This window comes from Zalophus californianus, chromosome 15, assembly GCF_009762305.2.
Source record: "Zalophus californianus isolate mZalCal1 chromosome 15, mZalCal1.pri.v2, whole genome shotgun sequence".
NCBI lineage: Eukaryota > Metazoa > Chordata > Mammalia > Carnivora > Otariidae > Zalophus > Zalophus californianus.
In genome coordinates this window covers 48388661-48406731 of record NC_045609.1, presented here as the reverse complement: position 1 = coordinate 48406731, position 18071 = coordinate 48388661, and the positions used below count along the sequence as shown (strand labels likewise).

Genomic DNA, 18071 nt, shown 5'->3' with positions numbered 1-18071 from the left:
CCCCAGTACTTATAGCAGCAATGTCCACAATAGCCAAACTGTGGAAAGAGCCAAGATGTCCATCGACAGATGAATGGATAAAGAAGATGTGGTATATACACACAATGGAATATTATGCAGCCATCAAAAGGAATGAGATCTTGCCATTTGCAACGATGTGGATGGAACTGGAGGGTGTTATGCTGAGTGAAATAAGTCAATCAGAGAAAGACATGTATCATATGATCTCACTGATATGAGGAATTCTCAATCTCAGGAAACAAACTGAGGGTTGCTGGAGTGGTGGGGGGTGGGAGGGATGGGGTGGCTGGGTGATAGACACTGGGGAGCATATGTGCTATGGTGAGCACTGTGAATTGTGTAAGACTGCTGAATCACAGACCTGTACCTCTGAAACAAATAATACATTATATGTTAAAAAAAAGAAGATAGTAGGAAGGGAAAAATGAAGGGGGGAACATCAGAGGGGGAGATGAACCATGAGACACTATGGACTCTGAGAAACAAACTGAGGATTCTAGAGGGGAGGGGGTGGGGGAAGGGTTAGCCTGGTGATGGGTATTAAAGAGGGCACATATTGAATGGAGCACTGGGTGTTATACACAAACAATGAATCACGGAACACTACATCAAAAACTAATGATGTAATGTATGGTGATTAACATAATAAAATAAAAAAAAATAAAATAAAGACAGCATTGCCAGATTTGGCAAATAAAAACCTGGCAACCCTATGTAAGGGTGGCCCTTTGCCTTTAAACCTCAACTCATTCCTTGTACAACTAAATCCAGAAAAATTAATTCGTATAAAACAAACATGTCTTCCTAAAAAAATAGATTACATATATAAAAATTTTCTATTTAGTGTTCTAAAATGTCTTACAAATTAAAATATTACTTTATTATAAAAATAATAGTCATTTGTGAAAAGTAGACAACACAGAAACATAGAAAAGAAAAAAAAAGACTACATATAATCCTAAACCCAGATGAATCTATACTTAACATTTTGGGTATATTTCCTTTTAAAACTTTTTTTAATAGGAATGGGAAATTTTGTGAGTTGTATTATAAACTGCCTTTTTTACTTAATATAATATGCACATTTTTCACATCAGTTAATAAAAGGTACATTGTGTTTAATGACTGGATGGTACTCCAATATGTTTCTGTCATAACTTAATTTACCCAGTCCCCTAATAAGAGATATATTCACCTATCCAATTTTTCCCTATTATAAATGAACCTGTGATAAGTGATATATGAGTGCGAGTTTATTTGCAAATATGCTTATGTTTTTTTTAAGTAGGGTCTATGCCCAGTGCAGGGCTTGAGCTCACAACCCTGAGATCAAGACCTGAGATCAAGAGTTGGACACTCCACCGACTGAGCCACCCAGGCGCCCGTGTGTGTGTATATGTGCGTGTGTCTGTGTGTGTGTGTGTGTGTGTGTGTGTGTCTATTAATCTGCTTGGGCTGCCCTAACAAAACACCACAGACTGGGAGTCTTAAACAACAGAATTTTACTTCTCACAGCTATGGAAGCTGGGAAGTACAAGATCAAGTTTCTGGCAAAATAGGTTTCATTCTAAGGCCTTTTCTTTTGGCTTCCTATGTGCTTCTTTGTGAGTGTGCACAGAGATAAAGAGAGCTCTCCGGTGTCTCTTCTTATAAGGGCACTAATCCCATCACAGGGTACCCTCATGACCTCATCTAACCCTAATAATGAATTAAACATATTTCTTCAGGCATTTTTTAAAGAATCTGCATGCAGATACGATGTGTTTGAGAGCATATTCATATCTGCATTTAGGAAATTAACCAGAATCAAGAGAACTTATGGATAATTAAAAGACAATGGTGAACCCTAGCTCCCATCTCCCAGTATTTCCTCCCAAAACAATACAGAACAACATGAAAGGTAATGAATCTACACAGAAACCATTCCCTTCACCCTCCTATCTTGGAAGACAGAAAATGTCCAAACTTCAGAGTAAATGGAAACAAAAGGGGGCAATCACACAATCCTAATGAGCAAAGTGTCATGCTCCTACCTCTCAGGGCTGACAGAAAAATTCCAGAGAAGACAGAGATGGAAACTAGTGACAGTATATAAGCCAAATATAAAACCATCAAGAGGAAAAAGAAACCATTCTAAGACTGAAAAGTATACAAAAAGAACTTGGCATATCAGAGCACTAGGTACAAGGAAGGGACTTTGAAGGAAACTATATGAAGGATCTTCTGTGAAAGGCAAAAAAAAAAAAAAAAACCAAAAGAGAAAGACTGTCTTTTAGTAATTCAGTGATCAGGGACCAATGGGGGGTGGAGAGCAAGTGATGAACACTGAACAGTCTTGCAAGATAAAAGAGAACCACAAAATTGGAAGGCTCATAACTCCCTCCAACTTGCATCACCTTAGAACAAAGATAAAACATCTACTAAAATATCTGCACACTGCTGTACTGAGAGAAGAGAGCACCATTAAACAGTATCTATGAAACACTCCATACCACGAAAGCCAAGAAGAGAAAAATTCACAAATCCAGACAGAGTTAACGATAATAATAATTAAAAATTTATAAAGAATTAAACATTTTGGGGCGCCTGGGTGGCTCAGTCATTAAGCGTCTCCCTTAGGCTCAGGTCATGATCCCAGGGTCCTGGGATCAAGTCCTGCATCGGGGTCCTTGCTCAGTGGGGAGCCTGCTTCTCCCTCTGCCTGCCGCTCCCCCTGCTTGTGCTCTCTCTCTCTGACAAATCAATAAAACCTTAAAAAAAAAACAGGTAATATTGTATAGGGAAACAGTGCCCGAAATATATTAAACATTGTGTAACTGCTTGTTAAAAAAAAAAAAGCAGACTTGAACAGAAAAAGAAGGTTGTATTTAGACAGAACAATTCAACACTATAAAGATGTCAGTTCTACCTAAATTAACTTATAAATTTAATGCAATCACTCTAAAACTACCAATCTCTTTAAGAGTAAGACAAGGCAACACTAAGGCTAAAGGAAAAACAAACATGCAGTAGCCAGAAAAAAAATACCAAAAATAAAAATCAATGAGTACTAGCTCTACCCGACATGAAAAGATACTATAAAGCCTCTATAATTAAAAGTGTGATACTGACAGAAAGCCCAGAAACAGACCCAACTACAGATGATAAAGGTGATATCTCAAATCACTGAGCCAAAAATAGACTTTTAAAATAAATGCTGCTGGAATAACTGTGTAGTCATTTGGAAAAAGAAAATTAAGATTCATACCTAATGCTACATGTAAGAATAAACAACACAAAAACAAACTCCAAATGGACCAAAGATCTAAGTGTAAAAAATGAAACTATATAAATACTGAAAGAAAACATGGATGAATTGCTCTTCAACTGTGGTGCAAAGAAAGGTTTATCCTAATTATGACTCAAAATGCAGAGACAATAAAAGATTGATAAATTTGCTTAAACTTTTTTTTTCCACATGCAAAAAAATTTTTAATTGCCTCAGAAAGAAAACACTATAAAAAAAGTTAGAGGTGCCCTGTGGCTCAGTCAGTTAAGGGTCCAACTCTTGGTTTTAGCTCAGGTCATGATCTCATGGGTAGTAAGTCTGAGCCCTATGTCTGACTCTGCCCTCAGTGGGGAGTCTGCTTGAAGATTCTCACTCTATGCCCCCTCCCTACTCACGCTCTCTCTTTCTCTCAAATAAATAAATAAATCTTTCTAAAAAGTCAAAAAACACTGAGAAATTAGGAGAAAGTATGTGTAACATATACCAGAGACATAAAACTAATATCCCTAATATCTAATGAACTTTTAAAAATTGTGGAACAGGGCTCAAAACCCAATAGAAAAATAGGCAAAAGACATGAACAAGCAATATACCATAAAAGATGTAAAAACAGCCCTTAAACACATAAATAAAATGTTCCAAGTCACTCATAATTAGAGAAGAACAAATTAAAAGAACACATTTAACTGGCAAAAATTTTAAAGTATGACAACATTTTCTGTTGACAAGGCTTGGGTAAACAGGCATTTTTATATGTTGCTGTGGGAATACAAACTGGTACAACCATTCTGGAAAGGAATTTGACAATACCTAACAAAACTACATATTCACTTACTAAAAAGTGACCTAGCAATCACAATTTCAGTAATCTACCCTGAAGATATACTTACAACATACAAAAATATATATGCACAAGGTTATCCATTGTAGAGCCACTAAAAATAGCAAATTACTGGAAACAACCTAGATGCCATACAGAGAAAAGTGCACACAACGGAGCACTTTACAGGTGTAAAGAAAAGTGAATGAGAAACACCTCTATGAACTGATTTGGAGTGATATCCTGTGTATATTATTAGGTATATAAAGCAAAATACAAAAGACTGTCTAGAGTATGTTACCATTCATGTTAGAAAGAAGAAAATATATGAAAATATACATGTTTTAAAATAACATAGAGGTGGGCGCCTGGGTGGCTCAGTTGGTTAAGCGACTGCCTTCGGCTCAGGTCATGATCCTGGAGTCCCAGGATCGAGTCCCGCATCGGGCTCCCTGCTCAGCGGGGAGTCTGCTTCTCCCTCTGACCCTCCCCCCTCTCGTGTGCTCTCTCTCTCTCACTCTCTCTCTCTCTCTCAAATAAATAAAATCTTTAAAAAAAATAAAATAAAATAACATAGAAGATAAATCAGAAACTAATAAGATTGGTTATCCAGCGGATGGGTGGGATAGGGTGAAAAGAATATGCGAAAGGAAACAAGTAGTCAGGACGGAGGGTAGCAACACTTCTAAAATTTTTGTATAGCTCTGACTCTTAGAACCATGTTGATGATTCACATCAATTCACCCCCTCCCAAATTCATAATTAAAATCATTCAGGATGTGCAGAAAGATCAAAATAAAACATAAAGAATAACAAATGAATATAATATAACTATTACAAATGAAGGTGTGGGAAGAAAATTACTTCAGTAACTTTAGAAAACAGTATTTTGATCGAATATTGTAGGCTAAGGACAAAAAAGAACTGCATACAAATTTACACTCTAGTTAGTAAGTTTGTTTCTCACAGAAATGTGGGTTAGTGATTCTAAACTAATCTGTATAAATAGCAAGTTTTAACAAATAAGTAGATACATCATGAATAATATAAACCAAGTTTCTTACTGTGACAGAAAGAAATTACAAATGGAAAAGGAATCAGCTAGAATAAACACTGTGGTGATAAACTGGAGATATCTGTATGAATTCACAGTTTTTAACATGTAAGTTTGGATAAACACAGAAGTGTGTGTATATATGTGTAGTAAATATACATATTTTTCTATCTGTCTATTATGACAGCCTAAAAGCAGTGACATGCCAATAGTAACGAGCACACTTAGTGCTTGAATCTTGGTTTCTAAATACCATTCATATGACAGTAACCGTGGAGAAATGGCTAATGCTAAGGACTGAGGTAAGGAAAATACAAGATGAACCTGGAATATCTCGTGTTGCCAGGCAAGGCAAGGATACGCCTAAAAAATGACGGCAACATTTCAAAGGGGCTTAAAAACTAATTTGGAGATACTCCCAACAGTCAAATTTGGAACAATTTCAGCAACAAGATTAACAACAGTAATAGGTTATAACCCCTAGAATAAAATAAATATCCATGAGTCCGTGCTGATATAGCTAAATAATTGGATAAACAGGTAACATTTCCTTATGGTAGAATGCCAATAAATGCAGATTGAATAAGGGAAACAGAAAAATCCTCATTAGGTAAATCCTACAGTAACAAGTCAAACTTATGGTTTCTGGTCCAGCATGTTTATAAATATCTATGCACCTAAGTATATAAAACAAATATTAACAGACCAAAAGGGAGAAACAGACAGCAATACAATAATAGTAGGGTACTTCAATATCCCACTTTCACCAGATCATCCAGACAGAAAATCTATAAAGAAACATTGGATTTAAATGACCTGTTACACCAGCTGTTGTTTTTTTTTTAAATTCAATTAGCCAAAGTATAGTACATCATTAGGTTTTGATATAATGTTCAATGATTCATTAGTTGATTTTAACAAACATTTACAGAACATCCCAGCCAAAAATAGGATACACACTCTTCTCAAGCACAAATAAACATACTCCGGGATAGATCATATGTCAGGTCACAAAATAAGTCTTAATAAACTTAAGAAGACTGAAATCATATCAAGTCTCTTTTCCAACTATAATTTTATAAAACTAGGAATCAATTACAACAAGAAAACTACAAAATTCATAAATATGTGAAAATTAAACAACATGCTACTGAATAAATAATGGGTCAAAGAACAAATCAAGAAAGGAAATAAAAAATACCTGAAGACAAATGAAAATGGAAATACAACATACCGAAACTTAGGAGATGCAGCAAAAGTAGTTCTAAGAGAGGCACTCATAACAATAAACAATTCAACTAAGACACAAGAAAGATTTCAAACAACCTAACTTTACACCTCAAGGAATAAGAAAAAAAACAAAAAACAAAAAAGGAAAGAACAAATGAAACCTAAAGTTAGTAGAAGGAACAAAATAACAAAGATCCAGAGCAGAAATAAATGAAATAAAGATTAAAAAGTAATAGAAAAGATCAAAGAAACTAAAAGCTAATTTCTTTGAAGAGATAAAACATACAAATCTTTAGCCAGACTCACCAAGAAGAGAGGGGACTCAAATAAATAAAATCAGAAAGGAGAAGTTGCAATTGATAAGACAGAAATACAAAAGATTAGAGACTATTATGAACAATCACAAGCCAACAAGTTGGACAACCTAGAAATGATAGATAAATCTCTAGACACACAACCTACCAAGACTGAATCATGAAGAAAGAAAAACCAGTTCTAGTAAGGAGAATAAATGAGCAATCAAAAATCTACCAACAAACAAAAGCCCAGGATCAGATGGCTTCATTTGTGAATTCTATGAAACATTTAAAGAACAGTGAATACTAATCCTTCTCAAACTCTTCCAAAATAGAAGAGGGAAAATTTCCAAAACTCATTTTACAAGTCTACCATTACCCTAACACGAAAACCAGACAAGGATACTATAAGAAAATAAAATTACAGGACAATATTCCCGATAAACAGAGATGCAAAAATCCTCATAAAATATTAGCAAACCACATTCAACAATATATTGAAAGGATCATACACCATGATTTATTCCAGAAATGCAGGGATGGTTCAACACCCATAAATCAATGTGATACACCCCATTAAGAAATGAAAGATAAAAACATGATCATTTCAATAGATGCAGAGAACGCATTTAACAAAATTCAACACCCATTCATCGTACAAATTGTCCACAAACTGGATGTATAGAAAATGTACCTCAACATAATAAAGGCCATATATGACAAGCTCACAATGACCATCATACTAAATGGTGAAAAATGGAAGGATTTTCCTCTAAGGTCAGTAACAAGACTAAGATGCCCACTCTTGCCACTTTATTCAACATAGTACTGAAAGTCCTAGTGAAAGTAATTAGGGAAGAAAAAGCAAAGGTATTCAATTCAGAATGAAACAAATATAACTGTCCCTATTTGCAGATGACATATATATATTAAAAAAACTCTAAAGATTCTACCAAAAAAAAACCTGTTAGAACTAACAAATTCAGTAAAGTTGCAGGATACAAAAATCAATAGGCAAATAACAGTTATGTTTCCATACACTAATAATGAACTATCAGAAAGAGAAATTTTAAAAACCAAATTTACAGCGGCACCTGGGTGGCTCTGTTGGTTAAGTGTCTGCCTTCGGCTCAGGTCATGATCTCAGAGTCCTGGGATTGAGCCCTCCATCAGGCTCTCTGCTCTGCAGGGAGTCTGCTTCTCCCTCTCACTCTTCCTCTGTGTGCTCTCTCTCTCTCTCTAATAAATAAAATCTTTTAAAAAATTAAAAAAATAAAAACCCAATTTATAATTGCATCAAAAGAATGAAATATCCAGGGTTGCCTGGGTGGCTCAGTCGGTTAAGCATCTGCCTTTGGCTCATGTCATGATCCCAGGGTCCTGGGATTGAGCCCACATTGGGCTCCCTGCTCCACAGGTAGCCTGCTTCTCCCTCTCCCTCTGCCTGCAGCTCCCCGTGCTTGTGCATACACATTCTCTCTCTCTGTCAAATAAACAAATAAAATCTTAAAAAAAAAAAAAGAATGAATGAAATATCTAGAAATAAATTTAACCTTGAAGGTTAAAGACTGTATACTGGAGTCCCTGGCCGGCTCAGTCAGTAGAACATGTGATCTCAGGTTTGTGAGTTTGAACCCCACAGTGGGTACAGAGATTACTTAAGAACAAAATCTTAAAAAAAAAAAAAAAAGACCTGTACACTGAAAACGGTAAGACACTGATGAAAGAAAATGGAAAACAAATAAATGGAAAGATATTCTGCACACATGGATTTGAAAAATTGTTAAAAATTTCACTGGGTGTTATACGCAACTAATGAATCGTTAAACGCTACAACAAAAACTTCTGATGGACTATATGCTGGCTAACATTAAAAAAAAAGTTCATACTACCCAAGGCAATCTATAGACTTAATGCAATCTCTATCAAATTCCAATGGCATTTTTTTCCACAGAAGTAGAATAATCCTAATTTTTTTTTTTACAGATTTTATTTATTTATTTGAGAGAGACAGTGCATGAACAGGGGGAAGGACAGAGGGGGAGGAAAAGGGACAAGCAGACTCCCTGCTGAGCACGCACAGAGCCCAACACAGGGCCCGATCCCAGGACCTCGAGATCATGACCTGAGCCAAAGTCAGACGCTTAACTACCTGAGCCACCCAGGGACCCCAACAATCCTAAAATTTGTATGAAACCACAATAGACCAGGAATAGCCAAAGCAAATCTTGAGAAAGAAGAACAAAGCTGGAAGCATCAAGTTTTCTGACTTCAAATTATATTACAAAGCTATAGTATTCAAAACAGTATGGAACTAGCATAAAAACAGACACATAAAACAAGAGAATAAAATAACTCACACATATATGGTCAATTAATTTGTGAGAAAGGAGCCAAGAATATACAATGGGGAAAAGAGTCCCTTCAATAAATGGTGCTGGGAACACTGGATAACCATATGCCAAAAAATGATAAAATATGGATCTGTCATAAATAAACATCAACTCAAAATGGATTAAAGACTTGAATTTAAGACCTGAAACCATAAAACTCTTGGAAGAAAACACAGCAGGTAAGATCCTTGACATCTGTCTTGGTGATGATTTTTTGGATTTGACACCAAAAGCAGAGGCAACAAAAACAAAACTAAAAAAATGGGACCACATCAAACTAAAAAGCTTCTGAGGCACCTGGGTGGCTCAGTCGTTTAGCATCTGCCTTTGGCTCAGGTCCTGATCCCAGGGTCCTGGGATCAAGCCCCGCATCAGGCTCCCTGCTCGGCAGGAGGCCTGCTTCTCCCTCTCCTGCTCCCCCTGCTTGTGTTCCCTCTCTTGCTGTGTCTCTCTCTGTCAAATAAATAAATAAATAAATCTTAAAAAAAAAAAAAACTGAAAAGCTTCTGTACAGCAAAGGAAACCATCAACAAAATGAAAAGGCAACCTACAGAATGGGAGAAAACAATTGCAAATCATATACAAGGGATTAATATCCAAATATATGTAAAAAACTCATAAAACTCAATAGCAAAAAAAATCTAAAAATGGACAGAGGATATAAATAGACATTTTTCTGAAGAAGACATTTAGATAGCCAACCAAGTACAAGAAAAGGTGCCTGACATCACTAATCATCAGAGGAATGGAAATCAAAACCATAGTGAGATACCACCTCACATCTATTAGAATGGCTAGTATCAAAAAGACAAGAAGTAAATGTTGGCAAACCTATGGAGAAAAGGAAACCCTTGTGCACTGTTAGTGGGAATGTAAAATTGGTGCAGCCACTATGGAAAAAAGTGTGGAAGTTCCTCAAAAAAATAAAACTAGAAAGAACCACCATATGATGCAGCAATTTCACTTCTGGGTATTTATCAAAAGAAAATGACACTACTATCTCAAAAAGGTATCCGCACCTTCACGTTCACTGAAGCATTAGTTACAGTAGCCAAGACATGGGAACATGGATGGATAAATGCATAAAGAAAATGTGATATGTATTATAAAATACATATTATTCGGCCATAAAAAAGGAATTCCTACGATTTGTGACAAGACCGATTAACCTCAAGAGCATTATACTAAGTGAAAAAAGCCAGAGAAAGACAAATACTTATGATACCACTTATTTGTGGAATTTAAAAAAAAACAAACTTACAGATACAGAAAACAGATTGGTATTTTCCAAAGATGGGGGTTGAAGGGTATGCAAAATGGGTGAAATTGGTCAAAAGTACAAATTTCCACTTATATTAAGTCTAGTGTGCTTATATAATGTACAGTATGGTGGCTACAGTTAACAATACTGTATTGTATATTTGAAAGCTGCTCAGAGAATACCTTTTTTTAAAAGACAGAATATCTTAAAAGCTCTTATCAAAAGAAAAAATATTCTAACTATGTATGGTGATGTATATTAAGTAAATTTACTGTGGTATTCATCTTGCGATATATACATATATTAAATTTTAATTTAGTTACACATCTAAAACTAATACGTGATATATCAATTAAATCTCAATTAAAAATAATTTTTTAAAATGACAGCAAAAGCACAAGCAACAAAAGAAGAAAACCTAAGTTGGACTTCGTGAAATTAAAAACTTTTGAGCATTAAAGGCATTAAGGAGGGCACATGATGTGATGAGCACTGGGTGGTATACGCAACTAATGAATCACTGAACACCACATCAAAAACTAATGATGTACTAAATGTTGGGTAATTGAACCTAAATTAAAAAAAAAAGAAAGCCTGTAAAAAAAAATAAAAAATAAAGGACACATCAAGAAAAGTGAGAAGAAAATCCACAAAAGCAAATATTTTCTCCCATTCTGTGGTTTGTCTTTTCATAGATCTGATGAAGGTCTAGCATCTAAAATATATAACCAACTATTATAACAATACAATAAAAAGACACATAATTCAATTTAAAGACAGGCAAAAGATTTGGATAAACACTTCTCTGAAGACGATGGGCAATAAACACAAAAAGATGCCTACTTAACATCTTTCATCAATAGAGAAGTGCAAATCAAAACCACAATGAGATATCAACTTCATACTCACTAGGATAGTTGTAATAAAAAATCTGGAAAATACCAGGCACTGGTGAGGATGTGGAAAGACAAGAATTCTCACCCATTGCTGGTGACAATGTAAAATGGTGCAGCCACTATGAAAAAGCTTAGCAGTTCCTCAAATTGTTAAATACACAGTTATCAGATGATCCAGTAACTATGCTCTTAGGCTAATTCCCAAGTGAACCAAAAACATATGTTCACACATAGATTTGTACATAACCGTTCATTATAGCATTATTCATAATAGCCAAAAATTAGAAACCAATTAAATATCTGCCAACTGATAAATGGTTAAATAAATATAGTGTATGTATATGATGACATATTAGTGAGACATAAAAAGGGATAAAATACAACTTGGATGCACCCCGAAAACATGCTAAGTGAAAGAAGCCACATATGGTGTGATTCTATTTAGGGAAATGTCCTCAATGGGCAAATCCACAGAGACAGAAAGATTAATAGATGCCAGGGTGGGGAGAGTATAGAGGTAAACTGCGAGGTACATTACTTTTGGGAGTGACAGAAATTTTCTGGAATTAGGTAGTGGTGATTAATGCACAATATTGCGAATGTTAAAACACACTGCATTGTACACATTAAAATGGTGAATTGTGGGGCGCCTGGGTGGCTAAGTCGTTAAGCGTCTGCCTTTGGCTCAGGTCATGATCCCAGGATCCTGGGATCGAGTCCCACGTCGGGCTCCCTGCTCAGCGGAGAGCCTGCTTCTCCCTCTCTCACTCCCCCTGCATGTGTTCCCTCTCTCGCTGTGTCTCTCTCTGTCAAATAAATAAATAAAATCTTTAAAAAAATAAAATAAAATAAAATGGTGAATTGTATGTTTCATGAGTTTTATCTCAACTTTTAAATGTAAAAAAGTGAAATACAAACAGACATACAAAAGCAGAAAAATTCATTACCAGCAGACAACAAATGTTAAAGAAGTCCTTAAGGAAAAACACATTAAAATTTGGATCTATGTAAAGGAATAGCAAGCATCATAAACAGTAACTAAGTATTTTTGCTTATTGTTTAAACACTTTTTAAAAATAATTGTTCAAGTGTAATTACCAATGTTCTGTGGGGTTTATAATTTTTACAAAAGATACATGACAACAATAGCATAAAGACCAGGATGAGAGAAGTGGAAGTATAAGATTGTAAGGTTTATATAAACATGTAAAATGGCATAATATCACTTAAAGATAGAGAATAAGATGTATATTACAGACCACCAAAGCAACACCTAAAATATGAAGACAAAGTGTTACAGCTGATATGCCAACAAAGGGGAATAAAGTGAAATTATAACAAATACTCAACCCAAAACAAAGATGGAAAAAAGGAACAAAGAACAGATAGGACAAGAGAAGCCAATAAAATGACAAAGTAAAACCTAATAAGCATATCTATAGTCATTTTAAATGACCTAAAAACTGCATTTTTTAAAGATTTTTTATTTATTTATTTGAGAGAGAAAAAGAACAAGCAGGGAGGAGGGGCAGAGGGAGAAAGAGAGAGAAGCAGACTCTCCGCTGAGCAGGGAGCCCGATATGAGGCTCGATCACAGGACCCTGAGATCATGACCTGAGCCGAAGGCAGACGCTTAACCAACTGAGCCACCCAGGTGCCCCTAAAAACTGCATTTTAAAGGCAGAGGTAGACTGGATTAATCAATAATAATAATAAAAAAAAGATGCAATTACATGCTGCCTGTAAGGAATAGCCACCTTGAATATACAGACAGAAATAGATTAAAAGTAAAAGGATGGAAAGAGATATTTTATGCTTAACACAAATCAAAAGAAATCTGGGGTAGATTTCAGGGCAAAAACAATTACCAAGAATAAAGGAAGTAAGTCATTTCATAATGATGAAATCAAAGGACATAAAATTAAAGTGTATGCACCTAATAACAGTTTCAAAATACGTAATGCAAAAGCTGACAGAATTGGAAGGAGAAAAAGATAAATCCACAATTATAGTTGGAGGTTTATATACCTCTCTCCAAAATGACTGCTAGAACAATTAGACAGATAATTAGTAAGAACACAGTAAAACAGAACACTATCACCAAAATTGAACTGACTGACATTTCTAGAAGACTCCACCAATCAACACAATATCCATTCTTCTCAAGTGCACAATAACATTTACCAAGACAGACCATACTGTGGACCATAAAACAAGTTTCTACAAATTTAAAAGAATTCATGTTTTGCAGTGGAATTAATTTTAAGTCAATAACAAAGATTTCTAAAAATTCTCCAAATTTTTAGAAACTAAACAACCTATTTCTAAATAACCCATGGATCAAAAAGGACATCAAAGGAAAATCAGAAAATAATTTGAACTGAATAAAAATACAATATATCAAAATGTGTGGGAGGACAATAAGGTACTACTTAAGAGGAAAGTAAAGAAATAAATTCCAATTTTTTTTTAAGATTTTATTTATTTACTTTAAAAAGAGAGAAAGGGTGCACACGTGAGCAGGGGGAGGGGCAGAGGGAGAGGGAAAGAGAGAATCCCAAGCGGACTCCACCCTGAGTGCAGAGCCCAATGCTGGGCTGGATCCCAAGACCCAGAGATCATGATCTGAGCTGAAACCAAGAGTTGGCTGTTCAACCAACCAAGCCACCCAGTAGTCCCATAAATACCAGTATTTCATAAGAAGAAATGGTTCATATCAATGACCTTGGTCTCTTGATTAGAAAGAGAGCAAATTAAACCCAAAGTAAGCATAAACATAATTAATAAAAATAAAAACAGAAATAGATGAAATAGGAAACAGAAAAAGAAAAAAATCAATGCAAGTAAAATCTGATTTTTTTTTTAAGTAGGCTCTATTGTTTTTAAGTAGGCCCCCAATGTGGAGCCTGAACTCACGACCCTAAGACCAAGAGCCGCATGCCCCACTGACTGAGCCAGCCAGTGCCTCTAATATCTAACTCTTTAAGAAGTTCATTAAAATTGATAAAAACTGATTTTTAGGGGCACCTGGCTGGCTCAGTCAGTTAGGTGGCTGACTCTCGATTTCGCCTCAGGTCATGGTACTGGGGCCCTGGGATCAAGCCCCAAGTCAGGATCCACGCTCAGTGGGGAGTCTGCTTAAGGATTCTCTCTCTCTCTCTCCCTCTTCCCCTCCCCCCACTCACACTTTCTTTCTCTCTCTAAATAAATAAATCTTTTTTAAAAAACCTGATTTTTAGAAAAAGAATATACAAATTACCAGTATTAGGAATGAGAATGGTGACATCACTACAGACTTTACAAATACTGAAAGGATAATAAGGGAATATTATAAACTCTATGCCAATAAAATTCAACAGATGAAATCCTTCAAAGATCCAAGCTACCCAAGCTCACTCAAAAAGAAAAAGAACTTGAATAACCCTTTATTTATTAAAGAGATGGCCTCAAAAAAAAAAAAAAATTGAGGTATGGTGCCTGGCTAGCTCAGTTGGTAGAGCATGAGGCTCTCAGGGTTTATGTTCCAGCCCCACATTACATGTAGAAATTACTTTAAAAAATAAAATCTTAAAAAGAAAAAAAAAGGGCATCTGGGTGGCTCAGTAGGTTAAGCAGCTGACTCCTGATTTCTGCTCAGGTCATGCTCTCAGAGTCCTGGGATTGAGCCCTGTGTCATGCTCCACACACAGCAGGGAGTCTGCTTGAGGATTCTCTGACTCCCTCTCCGTCTGCCCCCCCTCCGGCTCATGTGCGCTTTCTCCTCCTCCCTCTCATTCTTGCTCTAAAATAAATAAATAAATCTTTTAAAAAAAGAGAGCAATGGCTTCACAGGTGAGGATACAATACCAATTCTACTTTCTTCCAAAACACTGCAGGGGAAGGAATAGTCCCACTTCATCGCATGAGGACAGTATTACCCTGATCCCAAAACCAGAAAACCAGACAGAGACATCAGGAGATAAAACAAATATCCTTCATGAACACAGATACAAATATTCTACATGAAGTTTTAGCAAACAAAATTGAACAATACATTATTGTTATACATTATTATACAAAGATAACACAACATGATCAAAAAGGTTAATTCCAGGGGCACCTGGGTGGCTCAGATGGTCAAGCATCTGCCTTCAGCTCAGGTCATGATTCCAGGTTCCTGGGATCGAGCCCTATATCAGGCTCCTGGCTCAGCAGGGAGCCTGCTTCTCCCTCTCCCTCTGCCTCTGCCTCTGCTCCTGCTCATGCTCTCTATCTCTGTGTCTTGAATAAATAAAATCTTTAAAAAAAAAAAAAGGTTAATTCCAGGAATGCTGATTTAATATTTTAAAAAAATCAATCAATGAGGGGTGCCTGGGTGGCTCAGTCTGTTAAGCATCAGACTCTTGGTTTCAGCTCAGGTCATAATCTCAGGGTCGTGAGACTGAGTCCCACGTTGGGCTCCAGGCTCAGCATGGAGTCTGCTTGAGATTCTTTCCCCCTCCCTTCACCCTCCCTTTCTGCTCCTCCCCCGATCTCTCTCTAAAATAAATAAATAAAATCTTTTAAAAAATCAATGTAATTGAACTTTCAGAGAAAAAAATTTTGTGACCTCAGATTAGACAAAGATTTCTTAGATATGACATCTATATCCATGAAAAAAAAAACTGTCTTGACAAACTGGGACTTCAGCAAAATTAAAATTTCTGCTCTTCAAAAGACATTGTTAAAAGAATAAAGACAGACCATAGCTGGGGGGGAAAAATCTCAACAAAACATATATCTGATTAAAGACCTATATTCAGAATATATAAAGAATTGGGGCACCTCGGTGGCTCAGTTGTTAAGCGTCTGCCTTAGGCTCAGGTCATGATCCCAGGATCCTGGGATCGAGTCCCGCGTCAGGCTCCCTGCTCCGCGGGAAGCCTGCTTCTCCCTCTCCCACTCCCCCTGCTTGTGTTCCCTCTCTTGCTGTGTCTCTCTCTGTCAAATAAAATCTTTAAATATATGTATATATATATATAAAGAATTGTCAAAATTCAACAGTAAGAAAACCTGATTTTAAAAAAAATAGGTACAAGAGTTGAATAAACACTTCGACAAAAACAAAACAAAACAAATATATAAGGATGGCAAATATGCTCATAAAGATGCTCAGTATCATTAGTTATTAGGGGAATACAAATTAAAACCACAATGAAATATCACTACATGCCTATTAGAATTACTAAAATTAAAACGACCAACCATACCAAGTGTTGATAAAGATATGGAGAAAAAACACTTCCATGCTTCTCTCCAACTACATTCTCTTCCCTCCACCCAGGGGTAATCACCATTCCAAACTTGGTGTGAATTGTTCCTCTGATTTTTGTTATTCCTTTACTTCAATATGTAATATGGTTTCTTTTGCCCCTGTTTGAGCTTTATATAAGTAGAATCATAGTGTATTTATTCCTACAAGATTTGTTTTTACTCACCATTGTTTTTAATTTACTCATGTCATGCATGAAACTATTTATTCTAATCATTTTCCCTGTTGTAATCTATTCCACAGAATTCTATTCCAATATATAATATTTACATATACCACAATTTATCCATTGTAGTGTACTCTTTTGAGTGTTTCTAGAATTTTAAAAGTATCAACAATACTACTATGAACATCCCTACATGATTTGTTCACATTTCACTTTAAAATGCATTTTACATAATTATTAATTCAGAAACACCACCTTTCTTCAGGATAGTATTTACCTAGTGAATCTTTTTCAGTCCTTTCAACATTTTGAGGCTCTTACATCTTAGATTAAGTCTCTTGTAAATAGCATTTCACACAGATTTTTTTTTTTACCAATCTATCCTTGTGGTCATTCAATTAGAGAGGTTTTTTTTTTAATCCACTTTACATTATTGGGATTACTGACATACCTTTATTTATTTTTACCCTCCTATTTTGTGTTTTCTACCTGTTCTGCTTTAACTGCCTGCCTCCTTTATGTATTAATTTGATAAACAGAAGAAGGTAAGGTATTTCTACCATTTGGAAATGAGATAACTCTATTTCTAATCTCTAGTGATTACTCCAGAAATTTAAATGATCATATTTGATAATATGAATCTAGAGCTAATCACATCTTTATCCTCTTCATGAACAATGCTAAGAGCCTTAGCACTGTCATTACAAACAACTCTTTCTTCACTTACATGTAACTGTTATCAGGATTTTAATTCAACTTTTTCAGACCTTCATACATTATTATTTTTTAAGAAATGTTTATTTAGATTTACCCACAAGTGTGCCATTTTCATAACCATTCCATCCTGCACCAACTTCCTTTAGAGATCGTTTGTCTTCTAAGATATTTCCTTTAGCAGTTCCTTTTGCAAGTTTGTTGTTTGGAAATTCAAGTTTTGTTTTTTCTGGAAATATCTTTATTTTGTCCTCATCCTGGAAAGACAAACTCAATTCTAGAGACTGTTATTTCTCTCAGCCTTGTAAAGATAACATTCCACTGTCTTCTGGTTTCTATTATTGTGGCTGAAAAGTCAATTGTCATGCCCAGATCTTGGTTTCTAATACTACTCCAATAAAAGGAACCAGGACTCCTTGGAGATATGGCTGATTCTAAGACAATGCAGTATGTATACAAGATAATCCAAAAGCATCTTGTAGTACCAGAAAGTAGGTGGCAAAACAAAACAAAACAAAAACATGGTGGTTGTAGGGTTTGGGGAACAGATTTATCTCTGAGCCAACTTCCCACTGTACTGAGGTACCAGATTTTCTCTCCTTTCCCCTTTGCTTCCAGGCTGTGGGGTCATCAGAGATTGGGAGATGTTTCTGAAACAAACA

At 35.7% G+C, this 18071-nt stretch overlaps 1 protein-coding gene across 5 annotated transcripts in view; it reads right to left on the bottom strand.

Annotated features, from left to right (window-relative positions):
• The window catches only part of ZFAND4 (zinc finger AN1-type containing 4), a 91772-nt gene that overhangs the window by 50160 nt on the left and 23541 nt on the right, over positions 1 to 18071 (bottom strand). The window contains exon 1 of one of the 5 annotated variants that reach the window (XM_027595439.2): positions 17507 to 17621. The exons of 3 other annotated variants lie outside the window; for them this stretch is intronic. The gene's annotated coding sequence lies outside the window, so the exon portion shown is untranslated. Of the gene's footprint in view, positions 1 to 17506; positions 17622 to 18071 lie in introns of those variants that run through there. One more of the 5 variants, XM_027595447.2, reaches the window with a different exon arrangement.